This window comes from Protomyctophum bolini (assembly GCF_963924005.1).
Source record: "Protomyctophum bolini genome assembly, chromosome: 18".
Lineage (NCBI taxonomy): Eukaryota > Metazoa > Chordata > Actinopteri > Myctophiformes > Myctophidae > Protomyctophum > Protomyctophum bolini.
The window spans coordinates 5,619,961-5,635,925 of record NC_137879.1 but is presented as its reverse complement, the minus strand read 5'-3'; the positions used below and the strand labels follow the sequence as shown (position 1 = coordinate 5,635,925).

At 45.6% G+C, this 15,965-nt stretch overlaps 1 protein-coding gene across 1 annotated transcript in view; it reads right to left on the bottom strand.

Moving 5' to 3' along the window:
- The window catches only part of LOC308333030 (heparan sulfate glucosamine 3-O-sulfotransferase 3B1-like), a 192,755-nt gene that overhangs the window by 33,649 nt on the left and 143,141 nt on the right, over positions 1 to 15,965 (bottom strand). The gene's annotated exons all lie outside the window — the stretch shown is intronic.

Below are 15,965 nucleotides of genomic sequence, written 5' to 3'. Positions count from 1 at the left end.
GCGTGGAACCTGGAAAATCTACGCACGCACAAACAATTGCACACGTATAACTCCCACAGCTGTCACGTGACGTGGCAGCCTTAAATAATGCATTCAGTCATTAATTTCTTGCTTGCTGCTTTGGCAAGACACCAAGACATAACATCAAATGCGGTTATACAGTTTATCACGACGATATGCACGTCACGTTATATGTTGGTGTTTTCGCTGCGAGCCATGGGTGGTGCCGCAACCTGCCTGGAGAGTGCACGTGCATACAACCTGCCTGAAGAGTGCACGTGTACGACATGAAAGGATCGAATCGCCGGCTATGCTGATCAGACAGACAGACACAGATCATTCTGCTGGGAGTCAGAGGAACATGAAACCAAAGCCAAATCAGACGTGACAAACTATTTTGAATAGTATCTGGTTCACTTTTACGGTGGGATTCAATCGTCTGCTCCTATATTACGTCTCCACTGTCATCTGTAGAATCTATACCAAACCATTAACCCATTTTGACCTGAGATCAGATTAAAAAACAGTTTTCTGAAAAAGCTATGTTTCTATGTCAGTCGTCAGTCGTATGTTTCTATGTCGACACCGAGTGTCGCGCTACGAGCTTGTAGATCTGCTGTTTTTCAATAGTTAAAGCATAACATAATGCTAAATAACAGAATAATCCCCTATCTAACCTCTTCTACACGCTTGCTTTTAATGGATCTTTTAAATTCCTTGTTATTCATGTCCTAACTGTATTGCATTACTGCTATTTTTTTTAAATGTTTTATGCCTTGCTCTTCTCTTCTTTTTTTCTCCATTGCTCTGTAAAGCACTTTGAGCTGCATTTCATGTCGGTGCTATACAAATAAAAGTTTTATTATTATTAACCACCTAAAACGTATATTCCACATTAAGCGGAGTGTCCCGGGGGGTCTACCTTTTTCCCCTCCCTTTTTACCTCCTTTATGATGAATTCCTGTTCCGTTCTTTGACTATATAGAAGTGTCTATTTGTACATCTCTAAATGTTTTGATGAATTGAACATGGTGGACCCTCTTGTTAACAAGTGTAATGCTTCATTGGGTCGTCCACTCACAGTTAACAGTCTGTGGGCTGTATTTTGCGTGTCTTAAGTACCAGTTCTTATTCCCTAACTTGAGTAAACTAAAGACCTGGAGGCGTGGTCAATGCTCTTTGGCCACTCAGAATAGCCAAATGGCATTGATCACGCCTCCAGGTCTTTAGTTTACTCAAGTTAGGGAATAAGACCTGGTAAATAAGACACGCAAAATACAGCCCTTTGTATTGAGTTTGAAATGTACTGTAATTCTGCAAACAATCAATCAATCAATCTAGCTTGGATTTTTTTGGCTGAATTCTAACTCCAGAACAGAGACACACTGTATAGAGTTCAAGTGTATTTTCCCCTCAATAATATGAATGTTGTTTTCCCGATGTGAATGTTCCTTTCCTTCATGGATAGTTAGCATGGGTGGGTGTGTGTCTGTGCATGCGTCTGTACATGCACACACGTGCAGTGTGCGTATGCGTTCCTTTGTGTGCGCACCACGGTGGTTTGTGTGTGCGTGTGTGAGGTTGTTTTGGAGCGGTTGGCAGGAAACAGGGGTTTAGCCGAGCGGAGGCGGATAAAGAGACAACACTTCTGAATAGTTTGATCGCTCCACTGCCTCAGGTAGGAAAGGGGCGGGGCCTGTCAATCACTCCTGGCAGAATGCTGGGGGGGGGGGGAATTCCCAGACTTCCTCCTCTCAGCTGGTGGGCGTGGCCAAAACAAGTAGCTGTGGTGGAGGGGGGAGAGGGAGAGAGAGAGAGAGAGAGAGGGAGAGAGAGAGAGAGAGAGAGAGAGAGAGAGAGAGAGAGAGAGAGAGAGAGAGAGAGGGGGGGGAACGCTTCCGCAGAAAGGTACCGTAACCACTGGTAGAGAGTACATTTACTCAAGTACTATACTAGGCTATATATACTCCACTACATCTCAGAGGCAAGTATTGTACTTTTACTCCACTACAATTATTTATTATGAAAACCTAATTGGTTACTATAGATAAAGCGACTCGATCTGTATTGTCATAGTGTGTTATAGTGTTAACCACATGAACCCCACGCATCACTATTCTGGGGGCGGAAATTATACTGTAGATCTGCAACAGTGGTTATACCAAACCGTTCATTTCAAGATAACGAGAGCGTAGTGGAAACATGTGTTACGCTCTCAGAGTTACAGACCTGTAAGGGTCCATTCGGAACTCAATCAATCAATCAATCAATGCATCACATCGCACAGTGTTGTGAGCTTGTCGATCTTGTTATTCTCGACAAAGACGTTTAGTGTGTGGTGGAGCGGTGGAAAGGAAAAAACGAGGCGGCCTACTACAGGCCCCTGGGGGACTCCGGGGCAAATAAGTATTATTTTGTTGAGTGTGCAGTGGGGAAACGGGGGACGTGTGCATGACAGTGTTATGTTAGTGTATATCACACACGTGTGCATGACAGTGTTATGTTAGTGTATATCACACACGTGCCATCTTGCTTGCAGCAGGAGTTCTGCCCCTGGCTTGGATTTGCATCGCAGACAAACCCGATGCTAAATGTTCTCGTCGCTCACATTGGAATGCACATAAATTTCCATGCTGGATGGCTGACTGGCTGCTTATCAGGCAGACGCGCTAGCATGAGCAGCAACACTGCATGGCTCTCCTCTCCTCCTCTCCCTACAGACTCACACAGAAACACATCGCACATAGCGCGGCCATTCATCAAATTAGCAGTGCGGGAGTGGGCTTAGATTCAACGTCGTTTTGTGTTTGATTCAGGGGAGTAATTATAAAAAGAACTGTGTGTACTTTCAATCTAGACGGCCTCCAGAACAGTTAACGCGTCAAGACCGGGAAAGCTGCTGTGATTTGAACCCACTTTAACCATTATTTTATACTGTACTTTGGGCTATTCAAAAATAGCAGATCTACAAGCTCACGGCGCGTAGATCTGCCCATGAGCTTGTAGATCAGCTGAAAATCTTTGAATATATATTTAACTCAAATAGTTGCTTCTAGGGGTCCTGGAACTAAATATATTGAGACGGGGGTCAGCGGCCAAATACATATCATTTTTGGGAGGTCATTGACATTAAAATGTTTGAGAACCACTGATATAGAAATACACGTTTTTTCAGAAACTGTTAGGATTTAGAAGAGATTATTTCATAGAACCTGACTCGGGTCTTAATGGGTTATGAAACACGTACACATCGTGCTGAAATGTGAACTATAGGGCTTTAAGCAACTAGTGGACTATTCAACTAGTACCAACAAGGTTGACTAGTGGATTTACTAGTCGACTAGTTGAATAGTCGACTAGTTGATAAGAAAGATTTCTTCCCGTTTTGTAGGCCTCAAGATCAGCTAGATTATAATTATAGTCACCAATGTACACAGTTATTAAAACTATTATTTGTTTTAACCCATTTAGACCCGAGGTCGATTCTATGAATGTCTTCTAAATCCTGACAGTTTTCTTGAAAAACCTACATTCTCATACATTTTCATGTCAAGGACCCCCAAGAATGTAATTGGCCCGCCGACCCCCATCTGAGAAGATGTTGTTCCAGGGACCTTCCAGAAGCCAAAAAAATTAGTTCAAAACATTCGCTCTGTAAGAATATATATATTTTTTACTTAATAGGTAGGCCTCTAAACAACTAGTTGACTAGTAAAGTAGGCAACTAGTCAACTAGTAAAAATCACTAAAGTGAAAGCCCTGGTGTGAACTAACGGTAAACAAGAAGAAGGTTGTTTTTCCAAAACATCTGCTGTGGTTCTCGTCAGTCGTCCCATCGATCAAGCATCTCTTATAGGCCCATCCTGTGGGAAATTCATCTCTTATAGGCCCATCCTGTGGGAAATTCATCTCTTATAGGCCCATCCTGTGGGAAATTCATCTCTTATAGGCCCTCATCCTGTGGGAAATTCATCTCTTATAGGCCCTCATCCTGTGGGAAATTCATCTCTTATAGGCCCTCATCCTGTGGGAAATTCATCTCTTATAGGCCCTCATCCTGTGGGAAATTCCCCACCTTCTGAAAGGGAAACTGCATGGCGCGTTTAGCCCGTTGGGAGGGAAGTTGCACGGTGCGTTTATGTGAATAGGAAGTCGCTCAGGCCTGATTTATGCTCTGTAATTTACGACTCACAGGCTCACAACACGTCGACTTTAAAGGTTATACGTGTGTGTGTGTGTGTGTGTGGTATAAATATACTGTCATTCCTACAACACTCTCTCACTTGATGTTAGTTTTCTTTTTTGATCGGTCGAATACTTTATTAGTATGATTATTAACACTAAAAAGGCCCATGGGGCTTGTTCCCATTATGCTCCATTCACAAGTCATACACGTCATACATACAACGATAAAATACAATTACAATAAACAATAATACATTATACGGCTGGGGGGGCTCAGAGGATTCTGTTTAAAGAGTGCTCACTTGCATTTTGAGGGCAGGAATTGATGTTAGTTTTGAGTTGGGGTATAGTAACAGCCCAGAACTTTTGTCTTTTAGGTCATTCCTAAATTTTTCCCCAAGTTTGAGCTGAACTTTGGGGGAACGAAGTCGTATGATTATATTATGCCCAACGGGCATCACCCACTCTCTAGAGGAGAGAGAGAGTTTGACAGTTATCTGATGGGCACTGATTCTCTGTCACGGTATAGCCTACTGACATACATAAAGTATATTTGCAAATCAGTGTTGTGAAGAAACGGCTTCTGTTGAAGGAAGAGCACTGCTTTGTCTGTCTGTCTGTCTGTCTGTCTGTCTGTCTGTCTGTCTGTCTGTCTGTCTGTCTGCCTGCCTGCATGTTTTTATGGCTGGTCAATATTTCCAAATTTATGGACATGCTGTACAGTACACTGCCCAGTAACACCTTCACATTAGATGCGTTATTCAACAGATTTGATCTCTGTATTGCATTCTGCCCTGGAATAAAGATTGATCGGTGACAGATGCCAGCTGAGAGAGAGAGAGAGAGACACACAGAGAGACAGAGGGGAGAGAGAGAGAGAGATGCAGTGGCTCAGGAGCTAGAGAGAGGCAGCGTTGGGAATTGGAAGGTTGCCGGTTCGATCCCGGTTCCCCTTGTGTTATATAGTGTCCAAGCGAGACACTTAACCCCAAACTGCTGCCAATTAGCATGCTGGTGCCTTGCGTGCGTAATGCACACTGTAAAGTGCTTTGGATTATGGCACTATATACTGTAAATGCACCATTTACAATTTGAGAGAGACAGAGAGAGAGAGAGAGAGAGACAGAGAGAGACTGAGAGAGAGAGAGAGAGAGAGAGTCCTCCCCTGACAGCTGTGGTCGTGTCCATCCCACTCTCACATTGTCTCTCCACCACCAGCCTCTCCATTGTGTTCCCATGTCAGATTGTGTGCTAGACGTGGAGATTAAAGGCTATAAGACGTACAGTACAGTACAGTACAGTACAACTGCTGTGTTCTGTTCTCATAAAGGTATTCCTGTAGCTCTGCATCATGTGAACAGTGTGGAGGAGTCAGTGTGGACAGTGAGTGGACTCCGCGGTCGGTATTTCATATTTTCGTTTCGGTGTCTCAGCGGGGACTCCCTCCCGGGGCGATCCATCACCGCTGTCAGTGAGTGGCTGGACTGCCCCCCACCCCCCACCCCCCCCCCCCCCCCCTCACACACACACACACACACACACCCCCCCCCCCCACACACACACACACACACACACACACATCTGCAGAAAACACGCCATGAAATTGTGTGTCTCCTGCAACAACTGGGACCATCTGCCCACACGAGACCCCCCTCCTCCATCCTCACTGCCAAGCCTCCTGATGCCCTCGTGAACAAACACCCCCCGCACCCCCCTCCCCCCCGAAGACCACCAGGGCTCCATGGCATGTGGTTTTACAACCAGTGGTCCGGGGACCACCAGTGGTCCTTGAGGGGGTTCCAGGTGGTCCCCAATTGACACAATCAGCACCAGTATTTCTTTCAAAATAACAGCTCAAACTTGGGTAAACATTCCATTCCATGTTGCCACCAAAATGTGGAATGTTGAAAACCACTGCTGTAGGGCAGTGTGCCTGCTCTCCTAATAATAATAATAATAATAATAAGTGTTCTACGTATCCAAACCGGAATGCAATTTCTTTACCCATGGGTGGGCCGCGAATTATTTCAATATATAAGTGGGCTCTGATCCAGAAAAGGTTCAAAAGTTACCACTGACCAGATCTTCATAATCTGTTCCAGTTATAGCTGAACTCCATTTCCGGCACCACTAAACCCCTTATCCCTAAACTATTGCTATTTATGCTATTTTGCTAAACATTTTTTAATAGTTAAAATGGCCAGTCTACAAGCTCACACCATGCCAATGTAGATTGGCTATAGTTGAACTATTCAAAAAGGCTTTTCAAAATAGTAAAGGAAAAGGCAAAGAAGCTTAGGGATAAGGGGTTTAGCGGTGACAAAAATGGAGCCCAGAGAAGAGAGTATACTCATGGAAGTAGGGTTGTCCCGATCCCATCATGTGATCGGAAATCGGGGACGATCGGGCACTAGTATCAATAGTATCAATATTATATCCATATCATGATATTAGACCGCATATTGTCTGTTATTTTGGATATTATATACCATTGTGATGTGGCATAAGTGTTCTATGAAAATATAAATATCAGATCGGGAAAAATCGGTATCGACAGATACTCAAAATTGATCGGAATCGGATCAAATCGGATAAAAGAAAAACGTGATTGGGACATCCCTACAAGGAGCCAAACCGCCCGAACATGGTGCTGAGTATGCTGTAGTCTCAGAGCTAGACGCATGGATACATACAGTGTGAATATTACAGTGTATAGACATAAGAACATAATTTATTCTAATGTGTGTCATGGGGGGATTTTTCAATAACAAGTTGCTCAATTATTTTCACATGGCTGCGGGGGGCGTGGAGTTGGAGTCGGAGTTGTTTTCTCGATGCTAACATAACATGCATCAGAATTATTCAGGAGATCGTAGTAGAGGACACCCTGCTGTGGAGTTGTGAAGTATTTAAACTTCTCCGCGAGCATAGGAATTTAGCATTCGATGGATGTTTATTATGTACAGTTAAAGTGCAACATGTTTCCCTTTTGGCTCATGTTCAAGTTTCTAAAGATCAAGCTGACAGTGATTTAGCTGTGCTTTACAACAGCCATCTTCTTCTTAAGGTCAGTGTATTTTACCCATGCACATGGCAGAGTAGTGCAGAGTGCAGACCCCGCATAACAAGAGGTGTAACTCTGTGGCTGTGGATGTGGATGTGATGGATCTGTCTATGATGGTACCTAAAGACTTCATTCATACAGTTTCAGCCCAACCGGCACCGTTCCACCCATTACGAAATGTTAGTTATAGTACATAATATCCACACATTATTTTGCTCCCAGTCCTGATCCACACATCACAGTAGCCTACAATATCCCAAATCGCAGACATGCACTCACACTCAGATTCACAGACAGACTCACAGACCGACTTACAGACAGATTCACAGACAGACTCAAAGACAGATTCACAGACAGACTCACAGACCGACTTACAGACAGATTCACAGACAGACTCAAAGACAGATTCACAGACAGACTCACAGACCGACTTACAGACAGATTCACAGACAGACTCAAAGACAGATTCACAGACAGACTCACAGACCGACTTACAGACAGATTCACAGACAGACTCAAAGACAGATTCACAGTCAGATTCACAGACACTCCGACTCCTCTAAATGCATAATTATGTCTCACGTTCTACAGAACAACACCGTGATTCGATGTTGACCTTGAATCCCAACGGCCCCAAAAATGGAAATCAGTCGAAGTGCAACTAAAACTAACTGCTGCTGCTGCAGCAAAACGGGGGAAAGAAATAACTTGTTGTTCTTCGCCTCTCTTCAACGCCCCACCCTCCCCTCAACACCCTACCCTGAGAACAAAACATTTGGATCCTTCTGTTCAACGGCGCCCACTTTCCCCCAATTTGGTCATTAGAGTTGCAGGCAGCTCGGCAACATCCATTCCAAGACGTGCGTGTGCGCACAGTGCACACACACACACACACAGACACACATGCACGCACGCACACACACACACACACACACACACACACCCTCCCTGTTTGTGCTGTCAGGGTGTGTCCCTCCGTGCGTGCAGTGCGAGCGTGATTGTATAAAAAAAGCGGCCTTCATTACTACATGGTGCGACAGCTTTGTGGTTTTTTTGCCTCTCCACTCTTTTGTGTCGACTCTCCAGCGACATTTCTGTGGCGGCCAGCGGCCCGTGCCACCGCTACTTATACTAAGACGGGCGAAAACGTGGGAAGTCGGCGTGTTGCGCTCCCTCCCAACGCCTCGTTGGGTCTTCGGGGGACACGTCCTTGACACCCTAAAACCGTCCTCTCTATAAGGAATGACCGGCGGTGACCGAGAGAGACACACATTGGACCCAACCAAGAGCTGTGAGTTTAACCCATGTCGACCTGAGACCATGCAGGTTCTATACAAAATGTCTTGAAAAACCTGTTTCTATGTCGGCGGTGCTCAACCTTTTTCATGTCAAGGACCACCCAGAATTATCTGTATTTGGCCGCCGACCCCCATCTGAAAATATGTTCCAGTGACCTCCCCCAGAAGCAAATATTATAGTTAAAAATGTTTGCTCTGAAAGAATATATATTCAAAGATCCATGCACATTTTCACGATTTTTCAAAAATAGCAGTTCTACAAGCTCGTAGCGCGGCACTCTGTGCTGCGCTATGAGCTTGTAGATCTGCTATTTTTCAATAAGCTAAAGTATAACATAATGCAATCGTTATAAGACACCATAAGGGGGTTTTTCCCCGTCCTGAATGGGTTAGCAGCGTGTGACGTTTTTTGGAGGCGATCTTGACTTTGGCTCCGGTCCCGGTACCAGGACCGACCGTGCGCGGAGCGAGCAGCACTCTGCGGGCTGCGGGGAAACGTTAGACGGCCTAATAGAGTCTGGCTAATTGAATAATGGGTCCAGGTAATGAATTTAGCACATTTTGGGTCCGAGACGTCGAGGTCTCTCTATACCGAGACAGACGGTTATTATCTGCTCAAAGATCCCGGGGGCCAGAGAGATGGCAATTACATGCTCTGCGCGCACGCACACACACACACACACACACACACACCTCCCGGAAACCCAACCAAGGGGAGAGGTGGGGGGGGGGGAAAGGAGCTAGGCAAGAAAAAAACGGAAAAAAACGAAACAACTGCCAGACATTTTTTACTGCCTGTCTCGGAGGAGAGCGAGAAGGCAGAGCGAGACACAAAGAGAGAGAGAGAGAGAGAAGGAGAGAGAGAGAGAGAGAGAGAGAGAGAGAGAGAGAGAGAGAGAGAGAGAGAGGAGAGAGAGAGAGAAAGGAGAGAGAAAGGGAAATGAAACAATCCGTCCCTTATGTCAAATCAGATTGGAACATTCTTGCCATTTCACACTGCCTGGCCTCCTGTGTTATTGGGGAGGTTGGTTGGCGGAGGAAAGGAAAGGCAATCTCGCCTCGCTGCGGGCGCCGTTGTATGGATGGCGAGCTGGGCCAGGAGGACACTCACTCAGCCGCCCCGATACATGCATGGCATGCATGTATGGCCCCTGGGCCAGGCCGGGCCCCTGGTCCGTCCTCCAGTGATTGAATCCCCCCCGTCCCCGCGCCCTTTGCATCTCCTTATCTGAATGTTATGAGAAGACTTGGCCCCTCATACTTAACGGGGTTAGGCGTTTTCCATTATTCCTCCTTAACCCATTTTGTGCGGGAACAACCTTTTGGTGTTATAGCGTTATGTTATGCTTTATAGCTATTTAAAAAATAGCAGATCTACAAGCTCGTAGCGCGCCACCGAGTGGCGCGCTATACGAGCTTGTATAGGTCTGCTATTTTTGGAAAAATCGAAGAACGACTGACACATAGAAACATAGCTTTTAAAAAAAACTTTCTTTTTCAAACAGACATTTTTTTTTTAGGTCAAAATGTCTTAAATAGTCCTGTGTTTTAGCTGGAACGGGAGATGTCCCCTGGGGGGCGTCTGCTCAGGTGTCTGTCCTGTGGGGTCTCTCGGCTTCCCTCCGACCCCCCCCCATACCCCATGTCCCTCAGCGCTGGAGAGGTATTTGCGGTTTTGTAACAGGAATCGAGCCAGTCCGTCCGTCCGCCCGCCCTCCCCTCCCCCGGCCCTATCCAAACAAAACGCGGGGAAAAAGCCCCCTAATCCCACTTTACTGTCGGAACAGATAAGTCTTAATTCGTATTACTCCCGCCTGCAGCATTATTAGGTTGTTTTGCTTATCGCTTATTCGGACCGCTGCGGCTGGAAAAAGGAACGTATTATGCGGTGGTTTATGGTGGTGGCGGGGGGTGGGGGGGCTTCTTGGGAGGAAGGGGGCAAATGTCGTTATGATAATCTTTGATCGTCTCCGAGGAAAAGTGAAGCTGTTGGCGGGAGGAAACCTGAGCTGTAATAACTCAACCGGAATATCCTAATTATTTTTCTCTCTCTCTATAAGACGGTGGCGAGGAGGAGAGAGAGAGAGAGAGAGAGAGAGAGAGAGAGAGAGAGAGAGAGAGAGAGAGAGGAAAATACCCGTATTAACCCGTAAAGGCCTGATGCCCTTCGAGTCTACAAATGTCTTCTAAATTAAGTTTTCCATATTTATGATTGGTGGATCTCCGACTTTTTTCATGTGAAGGACCGTCCCCTATATATACAGTTATATGTATTTGACCCTCCCCCAACTAAAACTATTTTGTTCCAGGGACCCCCACATGAAGCAAATTTGAGTTAAAAATGTTTGCTTAAAAAAAAAGAATAAAAAAAAATTGCACACATTTTCACAAGTTTTCAAAAGTAGCAGATCTACAACGTCGCAGACAGTGCATCACTTTGAATAGCCAAGACTTAAAACCTAAAATGACATTGAATTCATCCAAGGCTCTTTACAGAGATTGTGCATTACTACATTCATCCATTCACACACACACCGATGCCAGAGGAAACCATGCAAGGCACCAATTATTAACCAGCACATCGGGAGCAATCATAAGGATTCAGAGTCTTGCTCAAGGACACTTTGACACTATAACTCTGGGGGAGCCATGCACAGGGATGGAACCGACAACCTTGCGGTTCCCATCCGGTCACTCTATACCCCCCTGCATTGAGCCACTGCCTCCATGAACGCTTTCCCGGTTTCAACGACTTAAACAAAACAAAAAAATCTCCTGCACAGAGATTAAAAATGCATGAGGGAGTATAAAATTATGTATGGCATGAAAGCTTTTCAGAGAGAGAGAGAGAGAGAGAGAGAGAGAGAGACACCAGGGCTCACTAAAGCAGCAGCGTTTTTCAAAGAAAACAGGGCACGCCTATCGGTGATGTGCGCACGCACGCACTCACACGCACACACCCACACACACACACACACTCTTTTTGCTCCTCGCGGCCTTGTTTATCATGACAAAAAAACAAACGTGTATGCAGCTGTCAAACTCAGCCTGCCTCCTCGTGTTTCCGTCTTATTTTAATTGGCCTGAACCTCCTGAAAGCATCCAACACGCTCCACAGTACCTATAACCCAGGATACCTCCTGCATGCATGCATACGTAATATAGCCTATACGTTGCAGTGTGTTGTTTCTGGCAGCAAATTAATATTTTAGTTTTACTCATAGGGATGTATTGTGCGTGTCTTAAGTACCAGGTCTTATTCCCTAACTTAAGTAAACTAAAGACCTGGAGGAGTGATCAATGCTCTTTGGTGGGGAAGTTAGGGAATAAGACCTGGTACTTAAGACACGCAAAATACAGCCCATAATCTCTTGAATAGTTTTAATTTAGTTTTAGGTCACATTTTAGTCACCTGGAATGTTTTAGTGTTAGTCTAGTTTTAGTCGACTAAATATCATAAGATTTTAGTTGACTAAAATGTATTTTGGCGGGCCTTGATGCCGTCGTAATGACTGGTTTTACACTTGCTGAAAATAGACGATCTACTACAAGCTCACAACCAAGTGTAGAATGACTTATACTGGATCTCTTGTCCACTATAGTCCCTCCCTGACATTTTAGTCTAGTTTTTATTTGTTGAGTATATTTAGTCTTAGTTCTAGTCATCACAGCTTAGTTTTCATTTCATTCCCAATAGGTTTTCGTCAGTAGGAAAAAGGTAGTCGACGAACCTTTTTCGTCTTCGTTTTAGTCGACGACATCAACAGTGGTGCCACGCAGGTCAAAGGTCATCGGGATGGGGACTCGAACACGCGGTGCCCATGCAGACGTCTGGGAGGTTTCTGAGGAATTATTTTATGGTTAGTTTCCAATTTGCAACACTTTTACTATAACTACTCCACTCAGAGGCAAATACTATATAACATTTTACTCCACTACAATTATTTGACAGCTTTATAGTTACTTTGAAGATTCTGATTATTGCTATTATTACACATTACTCACTTCAGCCCTATATATACAGTACACATACATTTGGGCCATTTGAAAATAGCCGGTCAAACAAGCTCACAATGTGTCGCGATGCAACGCTTGTAGATCTGCTATGGTTTAAGCTATTTGAGGGTCTTACGCGCATTCACACACACACACACACACACACACACACACACACACACACACACACACACACACACACACACACACACACACACACACACACACACACACACACACACACACACACACACACACACACACACACACAACCATCTTTATGGGGTCTTTGAACTACGGAGGGCCCCCAGCCCCACATATTCGTCACAGCTGAGGGTAATGTTTTTACACCCCACCCCGCCTCCCCCCTCCTCTCTCTCCCAGCTGAAGTAACTGCAGTCCACTTGTTGCTGGGATCCCTGTCTGCACCTGTCAGTCAAGCCCCCCAGAGGTGTCGGGAGTGTGTGTGTGTGGACCCCCCCCCCCCCCCATGCTGACCCGACTTCCTCCCCTGGCCCCCCTCCCTCCCTCCTGACAGCACCACCCACCCTCTACATCATTCTGACGCCCCCCTCCGAGCCCCCCCCCCCCCCCCCCCCTCTGACCCCCCCTCTAACCCTGAGCCCCCCCCCTCTCTCAAAACGTGCACCTACTGACTGACTGAATGGCAGGTGGCGGGTTGTGTGTGTGTGTGTGTGTGTGTGTGTGTGTGTGCAGCTGAACACAAAATGGGTTGCTCTGCTATTGCTGCTACACTTTTGAGTTCCGTACAGGCAGCACATAACATACTGTAAGTGATTATTATACCACAGTTATACCCGGACCTAAAAGATGCAGTGCCGTGATTTTATGTTAACCCAAAAACATGATCATGAGGTATTATTATTATTATTAATATAAGGAGGAAGGTTGACATTTTTATGTCGACACGCCTATACCATTAAGTATGCCTGGTTTGCCTGGTAAAAAGGAAAGGAAAGGTATTATGTTTACCCTGCAGGGTAACTGGACTAAGCTCAAGAACTTGTTTACAGCCAGGCCCTGCTCATAGAACATTTCATGGTAGAGGTCCAAGGGCACTTCAGCGGTGGTAATTTTAACGTGCCGGTCCGGGGATACGAACTAGCGACATTCCGATATCAAGACCGCTCCGCAAACCGTTCGGCCACCACCGCTGCCTGGGTGGTGATCCACCTGAACTGAAGCCACACCCACAGCTGTTGATATTGTGATGTCACTATATCACAGCTTTTTTCCCATTGGCACGTTTGACTGTAAAGGTTTCAGCCTCCAGGAAGAAACCCTAAATACAAAGGGAATGTATCATTGCACAACAACAACTACACCAAGGGGTTTAATGAAGTATACTGTCACCTCATAAACGCATGACAAACTGGAACGAATTAAAACAAAAAGCATGTCGACTCAACTTCATTACAACTCCAAAGCGCTTTACAGTGAATTTCACATTCACACGTTCACGCACTGATGGCAGGGAAACCAAACCATGCTTGTCTGGGATCAGTTATAGGGGTTCACAGTCAATGCCTTGCTCATAAGGACACGTCAACACATTACATAGCTAAGAAGGAGGAGGCCGGGAATCCAACCTGGAACCTTCAGGTTTTCCAAGGCGGCTGGTCTATACCTCACCCCCCAGACAAATGTATATATAGCCTATATATTGTTTTAACAACACACATCTTGTATGGGGGTGGGGGTCCCTATAATAGCTTGCACAAAAATGTGGGGGTCCGCGGCAAACAACACCGAGGGTCCTCCTCTACACAAAAGAAAAGGTTTGAGAACCACTGCCTTCTGGCATATAGTTTATTTTACTATTTTACTTATTTCAAACTGTGAATGAAGTACAGTATATATATTCCATGAGTCAATCAAAAGTGGAAACACGAAACGGTGGCACGGAACGCCGAACCCAGGAGAAAAGGGAATGCTTGGGCTTTATGGGATCAAATAAATACCCCCCCCCCTCTCTCTTCGTGCAATAGCCGGCTCCCCCCTCCCTCCCTCCCTCCCTCCCCCCTCCCTCCCCGTCTTTCTCAATACGAGACAACAGTAACGCTGTTGTTTTGCCCTCCATGTCGACCGTACGCATATACAGTATACGTCGCTGCCGTCCCCAATGCGCGCATGTAACTTCGTAAAAAAGCGAATGCCAAAGTAATGCCAGCGAATATATATTATACTCTTCTTAGGTTTCTTCCCCCTCCCCCCGCCTTTGTCGTAGTGGCACAAAAACCCAACCGAAACCACGCAGTCCAAAAAATTAAAATGTCCCTTAACCCATTTAGGCCTGACGTCGAAATTTAAAAATAAGTGTCTTCTAAATCCTGACAGTTTTCTGAAATATACCTCATGTTTCTGTATCAGTGGTGCTCAATATTTCATGTCAAGGATTCCAAAAATGATATGTAATAATCGCTGACCTCCATCCCTATTTTCAGACCTCCATAATATATATTTTCAGACCTCCATCTGAAAATATGTTGTTCCAGGGACCCCCCCCTCCCCAGAAGCAAAAGATTTGAGTTAAAATGTAATAAAGATTTGAGGCACATTGTCACGATTTTTTCAAAAATAGCAGACCTACAAGCTCGTAGCGCGCCACTCGGTGGCGCGCTATGAGCTTGTAGATCTGCTATTTTTCAATAGCTAAAGCATAACATAATTGCTAACACCAAAAAAGGGGTCCCCGACCAAAATGGGTTAATTCTGCCTCCGCCGGTCGTCTGTAATGTAAGACGATACGACCGCTTGGTTCAACTGTATATAAAGCTCTGGCACGGCTTGATATAAACACACGACAACCAGAGCGTGCACGCTCGTTAGAGAGAGAGAGAGAGAGAGAGAGAGAGAGAGAGAGAGAGAGAGAGATGGAGGGAGAGAGAGAGAGAGAGAGAGAGAGAGAGAGAGAGAGAGAGAGAGAGAGAGAGAGATGGATGGAGAGAGAGAGAGATGGAGGGAGAGAGAGAGAGAGAGAGAGAGAGAGAGAGAGAGAGAGAGAGAGAGAGAGAGAGAGAGAGATGGATGGAGAGAGAGAGAGAGAGACTTGTTCTGTTTGTGTTCCGTTTCTTTCTCTCGAGTGGCATGGCGTCCAACGGCAGACGTTTCTCACACCGCCACACCGAGGGTTCTCCACAGAAGTGCACGGGCCAGAGGGTTCTGTTGGGTTAGGGCCAGAGTGTTCTGTTGGGTTAGGGCCAGAGGGTTCTGTTGGGTTAGGGCCAGAGGGTTCTGTTGGGTTAGGGCCAGAGGGTTCTGTTGCTTCATGAATGCAGGCCCCTGTTCCACCGGGGTGGTGGAACCGGTCCGGTTCTTTTGTCCTGCCTATATATATATTAAACCAGTGTTTCCATCGAAGATGAATTGGTTCAGAACCCTAAAACGTTTGGAACTTGAGA